This window comes from Budorcas taxicolor, chromosome 12, assembly GCF_023091745.1.
Source record: "Budorcas taxicolor isolate Tak-1 chromosome 12, Takin1.1, whole genome shotgun sequence".
Taxonomy (NCBI): Eukaryota; Metazoa; Chordata; class Mammalia; order Artiodactyla; family Bovidae; genus Budorcas; species Budorcas taxicolor.
This window is the reverse complement of record NC_068921.1, coordinates 9,543,819-9,560,280: the sequence shown is the minus strand read 5'-3', so window position 1 is coordinate 9,560,280 and position 16,462 is coordinate 9,543,819.

Sequence of the window (16,462 nt, the reverse complement as noted above, 5' to 3'; positions counted from 1 at the left end):
TTATCAACTAGGGTTTAAATGAATGGTTTTAAAATATGTTCTTCTCATCTCTGAATCAAAGAACAGACATCACTCTCAATTTTCTTTTCCAAGAGATATTCAGAGAAATGTCAGTTAAAAAATAAAAAAGAAAATAATTTGGTATGTAGGCGGGAAATAAATATTCAAAGTCACTTACCTTTACTACTAATCAAAAACAAGTGGCGCTCTGCAAGTGAAGACAACAACGTACTCCCAGATGCTTTAGCTAAAAAGCAAAGAATCACAATAATTAATTTGATTAAATATCTAGCTCTGGAGGTATTACATTTTGTTACTTCTATCTCATATAATTAAATACTAAAAAGAAAATGCCTGCTATTGATAAGCTATTTAGAATTCAAAAAGCTTAGTTTAAGCAAAGTACAAAAGACTTGACACTACAAATCACCAGAGTGGAAAAATCTCAAGGTATAAAAACCATTAAATGATTTCCATTACAACTTATAAAGTATGCCACTGGTAGCCATCAGTCTAGAAGAAGCTCAAACAAGAAGAAATGTGTTCATGAAACTTGTCATGAACAAGAAAGCTTGCAGCTGTTAGACATGCAAAGAGAGAATTACAATAATGTAGCCTGCTGGCAATTTAGCATAGCCAAAATCACTGAAAATATATACATGATATTAAAATTCTGATATCTTGTTCTTTTGTCAGAAATGACGGTGACAAGGGAGAAAAGAATCCATTGCTGGGACAAAAGCCCTAGGACCACACGACACGGCCAAGTATGTCATCAAAATGAAGACAGTATGAGCTTATCTGCCTGAAATGCTTTGTTCACACCCTAGCTAAAATTAATTGAAATGTGATTCTACTCTATTTAAAACAGTTCTTTTTTTCATTTTCAGCTTCATTTAGAGAAAAAAATTATTTTTCCAAAGAAAAATTCTCCTGGCAAGAACTGATATAAGTTCATGGAACTGTAATCTCAACAACCAAGTTAATGGCAAATCTACAGTTCACGGTAATTTATTCTGTTTTGTCTAGTCATCCAACCTGGTTACATCTCTTACTTTATTTACTTACTCATATCTGGGGTTAATGAGAGATCAAAATGGTAACACTGTCACAAAAATATATATAGCAGTGCTCTTGTTTTTTGATACATACAAATTTATAGAGCTCAACAAATCAACACAAAATAAAACACACCCAGTCACTGTCACTTGACTGTTTATATCCATATTAATACTATACTTAATGCCATGTTAAATTGTCCCTTCTAATGTTTACTTGCTTCTGGTTGAAATATGATATTTTATATTTATACTTTACATGTTGCTGATATTTAGAAACTTGTAATTATCTATCTTGTAACCTTTATGTTAATGTCATCATAATCACAACCTGGTTTGAGTGCAAATTAGCAAAACTCTACTGGAAGTCCATTTGGAAATATATGCCAGAATTTACCCAGAAAAGGTCTCCCAGTGCTTTTCACTCATCTGGGAGCGCTGATTGCAGACTCAAGCATCCTCCCTAAAGCTCTGGGGTTCACCTGCTCTGCTCTGTACCCATCTAATGTTGGCACGGCAGCTGTCTGCTTTGGTAGTTTTCCCTTTGTGAGCAGCCTTGCATGGCAGAAGTTCAGGCTACTTTGGGGGTCCAGACTTCTGTGTGTGTTTATTCATAAAGCTTATTAATTGAATTCTTCAAAAAATTGACCAAGAAATTCTGCTTCTAAGAATTTATCCTACAGATACATATTTTCAAAATATTTTATGTATAAGTTCAGTCACTGAATCATTCTTTCTAAGGCAAAATACTGGAAACTAAATAAAGTTTAACCCATAGAGAAGATGGGTTAAACTAATTAGGGTAAAATCACAAAATTAACCATTATGCAGTCATAGAAAACAGCAAGGTTGCTTATTTATGTGCTCATATGGAAACATGTCTAATATATACTAGTAATGAAAGTATATCAATTATTAAGATATCAAACATTGTATAGAATAGTACCTAGAAGAGGAAGATATATACACATAGCTGAAAAAATTTCATTAGAAACAAATACCATTTTCTTCTATGTTTTGGGAAACTAGCTGGATAAATAAGAAAGCACTAGTAGCACTAATTTTCCATGAATGTTCTTATAGTTTTAATTTTTTTTTTCATTTTGTGAGTGTATTACTGGGCAAGGAAAGTTTAGTGCAGCTATCCTAAGTTACTTAAAATATGCACATTTCAAGGAAAGATCTGTCTTCAGGACTGGCCTGTGGTGGACTCCCAGGAGGCAGCATCCTAGTTTTTGGTATATTCTTCCTGAGAAGAATGATTTTTGTGACTGATGCCTTAGGTGACACTGTATTTATGCTAAATACCTGTGTTTGTATACAAGATGCCTTGACTCACACTCTACAACAACCTGATCAAATACAGTTTTTCCTAACAATGTCATCTATTATGAACAGTTGCTTTATCTCAAGGAGTGTGGTATGGGAAGACTGGGATGTGAGTAATTAAGGTCAGCCACGTAGGTACTACATGCCTTGGTGAGTTAAGTTCAGCCACGTAGGTACTACATGCCTTGGCGACTGAGCCTTAATAAATCATTGAACATCAAGCTCCAGGCTGAGCCTCTGTGGCTGCCATCACATCACACACATGGTCATATAATGTTGCTGGGATAACTGGGTGTGTCCTTCAACTCTACTGGGTGGAAACACCACCAAGAGCTTGCAGAGGGCTTCTTCTAGTCTCTGTCTCATCTGAATTTTCCTTTTGCTGGTTTTAATCTGCATCCTTTCACTGAGAAAACCATTTCTCTGAGTCTTACGAAAACTTGTAGCAAATCATTGTGTCTCAGAATGATCTTGGGGACTCTGTATATTCCAAAAATCAAAGGAAAACATTTTAAAGTTTAAATTGCTTTTATCGAAGTCAACTGGATCAGTTTATTGAAATCCTACTACAAGCAAATTTAGTACTAAACACTGGGATAAATCCTAGAATAAGGCCTTCATCAAGTTTATTGGCCAACTGAGGGATAAAATTATGACAGTGAAATTATTTGCAATGCAAGGAGTTATGACTTTTCATACATAGAGTGAATTAGAGGAGTTCCTGGAGTCTACAGATTATTTTTGTTGTGGAAAAGAATACAAGCATTGTTTTATGAAAGCAGTCTTCTCTTACTGAACATTTAATGTGCTCTGCTGTTCTAGCTGTTTGTTTTACTTTCATGGTCTCTAAATCACTTCAAGGTAAACATTTACATTCTTCTTTTACATATGAGGAAATCAAGGTTCTGAGAGCTGGAGGCCAAAATTGATCACTTAATAAGTGGTGGAAGTAGGTTTCTGATTAAAAATAAGTAAATAACATTTCTCTTATATTTATTAGTGTACTATAAACACAATATAGTCACTTGATATTATATGAATACATTGTCTAAGATTTCAAGCTTAGACAATGGAATGAAATGAAACATTAGAAATGAAATGAAACATTCTCAGGGTTAGAGATATTAAGTAACACTCAGCTAGGAAGAGCCACACCCAAAATTTGATGTTCTGTCTTCTTGAATCTGAAGATGGCATTTCCTCCCATTGTGTTAAAGTGCCCTATGATGCTAAAACAGTATCTATAAATAAGATTTTGTTTTTTAAATTAAAAAAATTTTATTGATGTATATGGCTCAGTTGTAAAGAATCTCCCTGCAGTGTAGAAGACCTGGGTTCTATTCCTGGGTCAGAAAGATCCCTTGGAGGAGGGCATGGCAACCCACTCCTGTATTCTTGCCTGGAGAACCCCATGGACAGAGGAGCCTTGTGGGCTACAGTCCATGGAGTCCCAAAGAGTTGGACACAACTGGGTGACTAACACTTTCATTTTCATAATTGATTTACAATATTGTGTTAATTTCTGCTGTATAGAAAGTTAGCTATACATATACATATACATACATATATGGACTTCCCTGGTGGCTCAGAAGGTAAAGCGTCTGTCTACAATGTGGGAGACCCTGGTTCGAGCCCTGGGTTGGGAAGATCCCCTGGAGAAGGAAATGGCAATCCACTCCAGTACTATTACCTGGAGAATCCCATGGACAGAGGAGCCTACTAGGCTACAGTCTATGGGGTCGCAAAGAGTCGGACACGACTGAGTGACTTCAGTCAGTCAGTCATATATATATATATTCTTTTTCACATTATTTTCTATAATGTTTTACCACAGGGTATTGAATACAGTTCTCTGTACTATACAGGAAGACTTTGTTGTTTATCCATTCTGTATATAATAGTTTGCATCTGTTAGACCCAAATAAGATTTGTAAAACAGACCACACTTATACAATTCTAGAGAAATAGCAATGCATCTGGTCTTAACCAGAATTTTTAGTAATACTATATTTATCTATGAATATAAACTAATAGTAAAGGAGAAACTATTACAGTAGTAAACTTTAAATAGTATGAAAATAAATGCATGTAAAACTGCTATTTCACATAAGTGAAATACATGTGTTTTATAAACAAAAGAAAGTGAAACAGTGGTAGTATTCCCTAACTTCAACTAAAAATAAATGAGGGAGTCCAGATATGCATTTCTCAGACCTTCACTTTTATCCTTGAAATATCTTTTGTACTTTGAATGTATTGATACATGTCACAAGTAATCACAGAAACAGTAAAAAGTTGTCAGATTGCATTAATAGATAGTGTGCATGTAGCAACATCATCGTTATTAACCTAGGTATTAATTTCCAAGCAATTTCTTCAAAACTCTTAGATGTAGGCTAAATGCAGCTTTGTTTGATGACCCCCATCATTGCATTGTTATTGAAGGATCCAACAGAAATTTAGATTGCTAACTAAATTAAGCACATTAAAAGCTTATCTGAAACTCCAAATTATAGCCTTTGAAGATTCAAAAAGTCAGAAACACAAAGACAGCTATATTTAACTGATTTAAAAGAAAAAATAACACAGCTGGAAATTAATCATAAAATGCAGTGCTCATAATACAGAACTGCATGTCGTTTTCATTAATGTCTATCCAAGCATTCAAACGATACTTCAACTTAAGACAATATACATTTCCCTTAGGATATACACTGTATTAAAAGTAAGGTTGTTTTTATGTTTAATTGGGAAGAATGAAGAACTGTTTGAATCTTGCCATACTTTAAGCAATAAGCCTGCTTTACCCCCAAAGGCAAGTCAGATGCAAAGATTTTCTTAAGAGGAGATTAGTGAAACACATGCTTCTTATGATAAAAATTGGTATGGAGGAAACTGATGAGATAACATAACTCTTAACCATCAAAATTTTCCTGAGAGATGTCTATAAATTCAGGATTACAAATCTGATTGATTAAGGCTGTGGGACTGAAATAGTATCACATGATGATATTTTGCATCCATTGAGGTAGGATCATTGCACGTGTACCAGGGAAGCTAGCTGATGCTTATATATTGTTGTTGTTTAGTTGCTAAGTCATGTCTGACTCTTTTGTGACCCCAGGAACTGTAGCCTACCAATTTTCTCTGTCCATGGAATTTCCCAGGCAAGAATACTGGAGTGGGTTGTCATTTCCTTCTCCAGATACTTATATATAGCCTGCCTCAAATCTTTCAAGGAAGAGAATTAGCATAAGTAAGGCAGAAAACATTCCTTAATCTTTCTTTTAATTTCATTCACATTCAAACAACAAAGGAAAATCTGACTACCTTGGAAGAATGGAAGCAATTTAGTGACTGATGGGAAGAAGGAACAAATAGTGATGGAATAAAAAGTTTTTTTAAGGAAACTGCAAAATTGGTTTAAAAAGAGATTTTATTAATACTTACTGCAATATATTTTGTCCTTTTTCTTATAAATTTAAGATCCAACATTTTTCTTGGAGTATAGTTAATTTACAGTATTTTGTTAGTTTAAAATGCACAGCACAGTGATTTAGTTATACACATACACACACACGAACATCTATATATACTCTTTTTCAGATTCTTTTCAGTTATAAGGCTATTACAAGATATTGAGTATATTTCCTTGTGATACACAGCAAGTCTTTGTTATTTATCTATTTTATATAGCATATAAATGTTAATCCCAAACTTCTAATTTGTCTCTCCTCTCCCTTGCTATACCCTTTGAAAGCTATAAATTTGTTTTCTACATCTGACTCTAGTTCTGTTTTATAAGAAAGTTCATTTGTATCAATTTTTAGAGTCCACATATTAAGTGACATCATATGATATTTGTTTTTCTCTGTCTGATTCAGTAGTTTGATAATCTCTAGGTTCATCCATGTTGCTTCAAATGACACTATTTCATAATTTTTTATGACTGATTAATATTCCATTTTGTGTGTTTATACATTTTATTCATTAATTAAGATACAACACTTTTAATTAAAATAAAGAGAAAACTTTCTGTGACTTCTTTAAAATATCTATTTTAATTAAGAAAATAATACATTTAAAAAATGTATACCAGGTGCCAGCAATAATTCACTTTTTTTAGGAAATCAAAAATAAATGAGGCACAATCCTTTAAAGTCCTTTTAGGGACAAGATGAAGAACTTTATATCTAAAATTTTTACGATTATTTATAAAGGTGGGTAGTATATTCTGATGTTGAGTTCAAATATCAGAAAGGAGAAATTAAATTTGTGAAATATTAAAGGGAACACTAGAGATAATCTACACTTAAAATTGAGAATCAACTAAGGCTTTTTATGACTTCAACTTGACTTCTAAATAGTTTCATCAAAGTAATATGTCGATGAAAGCTAAGGATCTTTTGGGATGATGTCAGCTCTTTACTGTATATTTTTTTGTCTTGTTGAAATTGCCTTTAACTTAATATGTTTTTCTCAGATCTTTGAGTTCCCCTAAGCAAAACAATATTATAAGCTTTTAAAAATAAAACTTTACAAGGAAGTATATCAATTACTGTGAAATACCAAATCTCATAGCACAAATATTTTGTTCACTGACATTACAAAGGAAAATTTTGCTAAAACTATGAGGCTGTCTCCTTATGAGATTATTTATCCTCCCCACTAAGCAAATTTAAGTCTCCTTTGAATTCTTTTCTTTCTTATTTTAAACACTACTGTTTAGCATTTATTGAGTAAATATATTAATTTATTTCATTTAACAGCTTAATTAATTGTGTACTTTATGAAACATCCCTTGTTCGTGTTTATTGCCCAAACCTACTTTTGTTGTTCAGTCACAAAGTTGTGTGCAATTCTTTGCAACTCCATCAACTGCAGCACAAAAGGTTTCCCTGTCCTTCACTATCTTCCAGAGTTTATTCAAACTCGTGTCCACTGAATGAGAGATACCATCCAACCGTCTCATCTCTGTTGTCCCCTTCTCCTTCTGCCCTCAAACTTTCCCATCATCAGACTCTTTTCCAATGAGTCAGCTTCCCTGATAGTTCAATTGGTAAAGAATCTGCCTGCAATGCAGGAGACTCAAGTTCGATTCCTGGTTTGGGAAGATATGCTGGAGAAAAGATAGGCTACCCACTCCAGTAATTTTGGGCTTCCCTGGTGGCTCAATTGGTAAAGAACCTACCTGCAATGTGGGAGACATGGGTTCTATCCCTGAGTTGGGAAGATCCCTCGGAGAAGGGAAAGGCTACCCACTCCACTATTCTGGCCTGGAGAATTCCATACACTGTATAGTCCACGGGGTCCCGAAGAGTCAGACAGGACTGAGAGACTTGCATGTCACTTGAATCAGACGGCCAAAGTATTGGAGCTTCTGCTTCAGCTTCAGTCCTTCCAATGAATATTCAGAGTTAATTTCTTCTAGGAATGACTGGTTTGATCTACTTGCTGTCCAAGGGACTCCCAAGAATCTTGGCTAGCACCACAGTTTGAAAGCATCAATTCTTTGGGTTTCGCTGGTGGTTCAGATGGTAAAGAATCTGCCTGCAATGCAGGAGACCAGGCTTCCATCCCTGGGTCAGCAAGATCCCCTGGAGAAGGGTATGGCAACCCACTCCAGCATTCTTACCTGGAGAATCCCATAGACAGAGGAGCTTGAGGGGCTACAGTCCATGGGGTCACAAAGAGTTGAACTTGACTGAGCAATTAACATTTTCAATTTCAGCTTTCTTTATAGTCCAACTCTCACATCCATACATGACTACTGGAAAAACACATGCCTTTGATTATACAGACCTTTATCAGCAAAGTGATGTATCTGCTTTTCAATACACTCTCTAAGTTTGTCATAGCTCTTCTTCCAAGGAGCAAATATCTTTTAATTTCATGGCTGCAGTCACCATTCTCAGTCATTTTGGAGCCTAGGAAAATAAAGTCTGTCACTGCTTCCATTTTTTCTCCATCAATTTGTCATGAAATGGTGGAATTAGATGCCATGATCTTAGATTTTTGAATGCTGAGTTTTATGCCAGCTTTTTCACTCTCCTCTTTCACCTTCATCAAGAGGCTCTTTACTTCCTCTTTGCTTTCTGCCATTACAGTGGTGTTACTTACATATCTGAGGTTGCTGATATTTTCGCCTGCAATTTTGATTCCAACTGGGGATGTGTCTGCTGTTGAAAGTAAAGTCCAGTGGTGTAAATATTGCATAGCAACCAGGAATATTAGGTCCATGAATCAAGGTAAATTGGTTGTTGTCAAGCAGGAGATGGCAAGAATGAACATCAAAATTTTAGGAATCAGTAAAGTAAAGTGGATAAGAATGGGAGAACTTAATTTAGAGGGCCATTATATTTGCTATACTGAGCAAGAACGCCTTAGAAGAAATGGAATAGTCCTCATAGTCAACGAAGGAGTCCAAAATGCTGTACCTGGGCGCAGTCTCTAAAACAACAGAATGAGCTCAGTTCTTTTCCAAGGCAAACCATTCAACATTATAGTAATCTCAGTCTATGCCCCAAGTACGAATGCCAAAGAGCTGAAGTCAAATGGTTCTTTGAAGACCTACAAGACTTTCTAGCACTAATAACACAAAAGCGATGTCCTTTTCATCATAGCAGATAAGAATGCAAAAATAGGAAGTCAGGAGATGGCTGGAGTAACAAACTTGTTACTTTGTAACAACTTCATTGTTACAAAATGAAGCAGGGCAAAGGCTAATAGACTTTTGCCAAGAGAATACACTGGTCATGGCGAGCACTCTCCTCCAACAACAAAAGTGATGACTCTGCACATACGTCACTATCACCAGATGGTCAATAGCTAAATCAGATTCATTGCATTCTTTGCAACTAAAGATGGAGAAGCTCTATAATGTCAAAAAATTAAAAAAAAATAAATAAAAAAACAAGACCTGGAGCTGACTGTGGCTCAGATAATGAGCTCCTTATTGCAAAATTCAGACTTAAATTGAAGAAAGTCAATAAAACCACCAAGCCATTCAGGTATGACCTAAATGAAATCCCTTATGATTATACAGGAGAAGTGACAAATAGATTAAAGGGATTAGATCTGACAGACGGAGTGTCTGAAGAACTATGGATGGAGGTGTGTGACATTGTACAAGATACAGTGACTAAAACCATCCCAAAGAAAAAGAATTGCAAGAAGGCTAAATGATTGTATCAGGAGGTCTTACAAATAGCTAAGAAAAGAAGAGAAGTGAAAGGCAAAGGAGAAAGTGAAAGATGATATACCCTCAATGAATGCAGAGTTCCAAAGAATAGCAAGGAGATAAAGGAAAACAATAGAATGGGAATGACTAGAGATCTCTTCAAAAAAATTAGATACCAAGGGAACATTTCATGGAAAGATGGTCACAATAAAGGACAGAAATGGAAAAGACTTAACAGAAGCAGAAGATGTTAAGAAGAGGTGGCATGAATACACAGAAAAACTACAAAAAAGGTCTTAATGACCTGGATAATCACAATGGTGTGGTTACTCACCTAAAGCCAGGCATCAGTGCAAAGTCAAGTGGCATTAGGAAGTATTACTGTGAACAAAGTTAGTGGAGGTGATGGAATTCCAGCTGAGCTATTTCAAATCCTAAAAGATGATGCTGTTAAAATGCTGGACTCAATATGCTATCAAATTTGGAAAGCCTGAAGTCACTAGAGGCACTCAAATTAGTAAATATTTTGAGTAAAGTCAGCTGAGATTCCATTTGGAAAGAATAATTTGAGTTAAGAATAGTTTTTGACCACTGATTTGCAAGGAATATTAAAAAACAAACAAACATTGTGACTGGAGATTTAGACAAAAAAAAGACAAATAAATGTGTGTGTATGTATACGTGTGCACACCTGCCTGTGTGTATATTTAAAACCAAAGGGATACTGTGAGTTCTGTTTCTAACCCTTGAAGGAGATCACACTTGGACATAGATTAAGTAAATTGTTGGAATATATTAGCAGTGAAAACTACTGTTTTGATTTTCACATTGATAAGTGGCGGCAGGAAATTTTGTGAAATTTCTCATCATAATATCATTCTGTCTTTTCTGCTGACAAACATATTTTCTAACAAACTTGGCATAGCTTTACCTTGTAGTAATGAGTCATTACTTCATTGGTTTCGTACACAATAGCACAAGCACTAATAAAGAAAGAGTTTTGAATTCACTTAACTAATGACCCATTACATTCAGCAACCTACTCAAAATTGAAATTAAGCAGACTGATTATTTGTTTACATATATTATAATATATAGATGGAATAGAGAATCTTTACTCTGAATTAATAAATCTCTTTTGGAAATAGAACCAGATTAATTAATTTAAAATCTGTGTTGTTTAGCCTGGATTTAGTTTCAAGTTTTCATGAAAAAACAACTTCTCATACAAAATTTTTTTACATTACTTTGTCTTAATCACCCAATTCCAGTATTTGAACAATCCGCTCAAAATAGAAATTTAGCTGACTGACTATTCATGTAACTATATTTATAATATATAGAGAGAATTGAATAGAAAATCCTTGCTATGAGATATTATTTCTCTTTTGAAACTTGAGCATGCTTACATCAGTTAGATTTTTCAAATATTTACTTATGTATTTGATTTTGGCTGCACCAGGTCTTCATTGCTTTGCTCGGTTTTCTCTGGTTGCGGTGAGCGGGGTCTACTCTTCATTGCACTGAGCACACTTCTTATTGCAGCAGCTTCTCCCACTGCGGAGCACAGGCTCTGGGGTGCACTGGCTTCAGTAGCTGTGACGCATGGACTTAGTTGCTCCGAGGCACGTGGAGTTGTCCCGGACCAAGGATTGACTGAATGCCTGTCTCCTGCATTGTCAGGCAGATTCTTAGGCACTGTGCCACCAGGGGAGTTTCATATATTAGATTTTAAGATGTTTCAATTTGAATTTATTTTCAAATTTAAGCTTACACGAGAAAGGCTTCTCACATAAATCCTGTTTAAATTGTTATGTTTAAATTACCCACTCCCAGTATTTGAACACGTTAAAAAGTTAAACTCTTGATCTATTTTGCCTAATCTGTATAATGGGGCTAGCAATAGTCACTACTGCATAGGCTCTTGTGTATATGAAATTAGAGGCAAAATAAATGCATCAATATATGGTATAGAGCAATCACTCAATATTTGCTAATATTTGCTATTGTTAGCACCATCATCATTATCATTTTATTAAAGCTAGTTGTAAATAATTTATATAATTTAAAATAAGTTCCTTAGGGTCATTATAGAAAGGCTTTATTATTATTTAGAGACTGATCAAATGTTTGAAGGCAATAAATTAAAATAAAAGATGGACTTTTTCCTTGCTCATTGGACTGGAGCTCCTGTTTAGGCTGTCAAATAGAAAAATACAAAATAGATAACAAGCACTATAAAAAGAATGTTGTTCTGATAGCTCACAGTAAGGATACATACATTGACCCGCAAGTTTGAAGGTACTTCTCAAACAAAATGAAATACATTCTGAGTTCTGAAAGATGAGTAAATCTTATTCGGAAGTTAGACATTTGGGGAAATCCGGGTAAAAGAAACAGTATGTGCAATGGTGTGAAGATTGAAGAGGACTTTTAAGTGCAGCAGGTCAGTATAGGGGAAGTTAGGAGGAGTGAGAATGGAGAAGGCAATGGACCCCACTCCCGTACTCTTGCCTGGAAAATCCCATGGGCGGAGGAGCCTGGTGGGCTGCAGTCCATGGGGTCGCTAGGAGTTGGACACGACTGAGAGACTTCTCTTTCACTTTTCACTTTCATGCATCGGAGAAGGAAATGGCAGCCCACTCCAGTGTTCTAGCCTGGAGAATCCCAGGGACGGGGGAGCCTTGTCTCTGGGGTCGCATGGAGTCGGACACGACTGAAGTGACTTAGCAGCAGCAGCAAGAGAAGTAAGAAAACAAAGAAAACAGGGGAGAAAGAAAATTTGAATTATATAGAATCTTGTACATGTTTAAAGGTATTTGAAATATATCCTATCGGCAATAAAGAATTAACCTAGGTATTTTGTTGGTTATATAGCTTTTAAATTGTTCACATATAATTTACATAGGTAATTTCTTTAATGCTCAGTTTGATGTGCATTACAACTGTCTATTCACATAGCAGCTTCCCAGGTGGTCCAGTGGTAAGGAATCCACCTGCCGATGCAGAAGATGCAAGAGATGCAGGTTTGATACCTGGGTTGGGAAGATCCCCTGGAGGGGCAAATGGCAACCCACTCCAGTATTCTTGCCTGGGAAATCTCATGGACAGAGGAGCCTATTGGGCTACAGTCCATGGGTCACAAAGAGTTGGACACCACTGAGCAACTGAGCACACATTTAGCAACTGCTCCAATTAAAATACAGAACATACCTACCAGCAAACAAAATCCCCTCATATCGCATAAATAAATGTCCCCTCCCACCTCTAATTTCATTGTAACATGTTTTCTTGTTCTTGTTCTGTATATAAATAGAGTCACAGAGATTATATTCTTTTGCACTTGGTTTCTTTTGTGTGATATAATTTTTAGAGATTTACCCATGTTATTCAATATATCATTATTTTATTCTAATTTATTTTCAATAAGTATCCCACTATATGAATATTTCAAAGTATTTACCCATACTTCTATTGATTATTAAGACAATTATGCAAAAGATTGTGATTAATGTTACCTATACATTTTTTTTTGTGGGTATAAGTTAAGTACGTCAAAGTGGAATTGTTTCATCATTGTGTGAAAACAAGCGTAATTTTAAAGAAAATACCAGTTTTCTAAATCTATTGCACCATTTATGCAATCAAACTCTTAGCAATGAATAAGATTCAGTTGCATCAGTCTTGTCAGTGTTGTGATCTTTCTTGATATTAAACACTCTCGCAGGGGAAAAATGATGCTTTGTTCGTATTTGTTTAATCTGTATTTCTTTAGTGACTAATGCTATTGTACTTTCATACATGTATTGAACATCTATATATCTTCTTTTTCAGTGATTTTCAATTAATTTGTCCATTTTTTGACTGAGTTTATTTTTCATTGTTGAAGCTACTGGATTCATCATTCTTTGAATTTGTGACTTTTCAGATTATTTTCTTAATGGTGTATTTTAAAAGCAGAAATTATTAGTTTTGATAAGGTCAACTGACTATGTGTGTGTTCATATATGTGTGTCTATGTGTATTTTCTAAGAAATATTTTATCAAGTGATCAATATTTTATCTAATCATCTTCATCAATCATGAAGATGATTACATTTCTTCTAGCTTGTGTTTTTCTGGTTTTCATGTTCCAGTCTATACCACTTCAAATCAATTTTCTTTTACTGGATTAAAGAAGTTGAGGTTATTTTTCTTTATTTTCTATTTTTTAAAACTTGAATATCCTGCTGTTTTAATATTTGTTAAACGTTAAATACACACACGAAGTCCTTCCTTTTCTCTTTAAATTGATTTAGTACTTTTCTGTAAAAAGTCAACTGTAATATATGTGTGGATTGAGACTTCCTATTCTGTTCCATTGATCCATGTGTTTACCCTTATACCAATATAATACTATTTGATATAATTTTACAGTATGTCTTGAAATCAGGAAGCAGAAAACATCCAGCTTTGTTTGTGTTTTTAAATGGCAAAACAGATTATTTTAGATTCTTTGTATTTATATATCAGTATTAGAATGAGCTTACAAATTTTCCTTTTAAAAGTCTACTGGGATTTTGATTGTGATTGTATTGAATCTGTAGAATCAGCTTAGAGAATGTGTATTCAAAAATGTAAAGTATTGTAATCCATGAAGTTCATTTATCTCACCATTTACTCATCACCATCATAAGTCACTTCAGTCCTGTCTAACTCTTTGTGACCCCATGGATTGTAGCCCACCAGGCCTCTCTGTTTATAGGATTTTTCATGCAAGAACACTGGAGTGGGCTGCCAAGACTTTCTCCAGGGGATCTTCCTGACCCAGGAATTGAACCAGCTTTCTTACGTCTCCTGGATTGGCAAGCAGATTCTTTAACACTAGCACCACCTGAGAAGCCATTTACTCCTATCTTCCTTAATTTAGAAATGTTTTATACATTTCAGCATAGAGATATGTATTTTCATTATATTTATTTTGGGATTTTTAAGTATTTTGTTGCTATCATAAGTGCTATTATGCTAATTTTCTTTGTTTATTGATTGTATATAAAATAAAATCCATCTTATATGAATCATATTCTACAATTTTCCAATATCATTTCTTATTTCTAATAGCTATTTTGCATGTTCCAAATAATTTTAAAATATATAACTTTAGCTTTTCCTTAGTTTAATCTTAACACTAAAATATTTGTTTTCTTGTCTTATTGTATTTGTGAGAATTTTCAGTACTATATTGAACAGAAGTGATGAGCACCTACCAGATAGTCTTGTTTTCTTATTCCCTTTGTTTAAGAGGGACATATTTGATGTTTGCCATTAATTGTGATGCTAGCTGTAGATTTGTATAGAGTCCTTTTTTTAGACTGAGAAAGTCTCTTCTAACTCCAGCTACTGAGAATTAAATATCTATCTATCCATCTATTCATCTATCTATATATAAATATGAATACGGATTGATTTTTTTCAATTCTTTTGTCTGTATACATTTTAATTATCATTATCCTTTTAATGTGACAAATTATAATGATTGAAGATATTAAGCCAACATTATATTTCCAGATTAACTCTACTTGGTCATGATATACTACCTTTTTACATATTGTTGGATTCAATATGCTGACTTTTTGTTAAGAATTTTGAATCGATGCTCATAAAGTTTAATTTATCTGATTTTTGTGTGTAATATCTTTAATATCAAAGTTATTCTGTAAAAACCAATTGAGTTAGAAATTAGTCCTTTCTACCTTTGTAAAAGTTTTATTTATAATTTGTATTATTTCTTTTAAATATGATTGATGAAATTCAGTTATATATCTGGACCTTGATTAGTCTTTATGCAAAAGTATTTGAATATGAATTCAGTTTTTTAAATAGATATATTTGAGTGTTTACTTCTACTTATTTGTTGTTGTTGTTGTTTTTCAAGAACTGTTTCCATTGTATTTAAGTTGTCTAACTTACGGGCATAAAATTTCCCTAAATACTCTCTAATTGTTGTCTGTCTGCAGAATTTTTACTATTGTCCTTATTTCATTCCTGACTAATAGTTTCTGTTTTCCCATTCTGTATTTTTTTTTCCTTTATACATCATGCTATAAGTTTATGAGAATAATCCACTTTATTAAAAATGTGAGTTTTTGACACTATGATGTTTTATATTTGACTTATTTCCTATGTCCTTGATTTTCACTTATGATTTTATTTCTAATTTCTGCTTGATTTATTTCAATTTGTTCTTGTTTCATAATTTCTTAAAAAGGAAACTCGGATCATTAATTTTATATATTTTAAAATATAGTCCTTAAATTTTCTCCAAGAATGTAATTGCATCTCAACGTTATATGTTCTCACTAAAATTTAATTTAAATTATTTTGTAATATCTATTATAATTCATTTGATTAATGTATTATTTGGAGGCATGTTGTATAACTTTCAAATATTTGGGGATTTTTTTTATTTTAGATGTCTTACTGCTTTTAATTGCTATTAAAACCTATTTTTAAAAAACACATTTTGTATGATTGATTTTTAAAGAATTTTTTAGAATTGTTTTGTGGATAAATATATAATCTATCTTGGAGAGTGTTCCATGTATCCAGGAAAATGATGCTTATTCTGTAGTTTTTGGGTGCAGTATTTTACAAATATGTTTCATCATGTTGGTGCATAGTGTTCATTCTTGCTAATTTTTTGTGTGCATTAAGGTACAGTATTTTCAGTTACTGATGAAAATTGTCACATCTTCAAATATGACATTTATCTCTTTTGCCTTCAATTCTATATTTTGCCTCATTCACTCTAAAGAATGATACAATTGAGCGAGTTTATGAGCAATTAGCTCACATGCAAATTTGCAAGGATTTCATAAGAAATTTCTTAGACCAAATACTCAAGGAATTAATAATT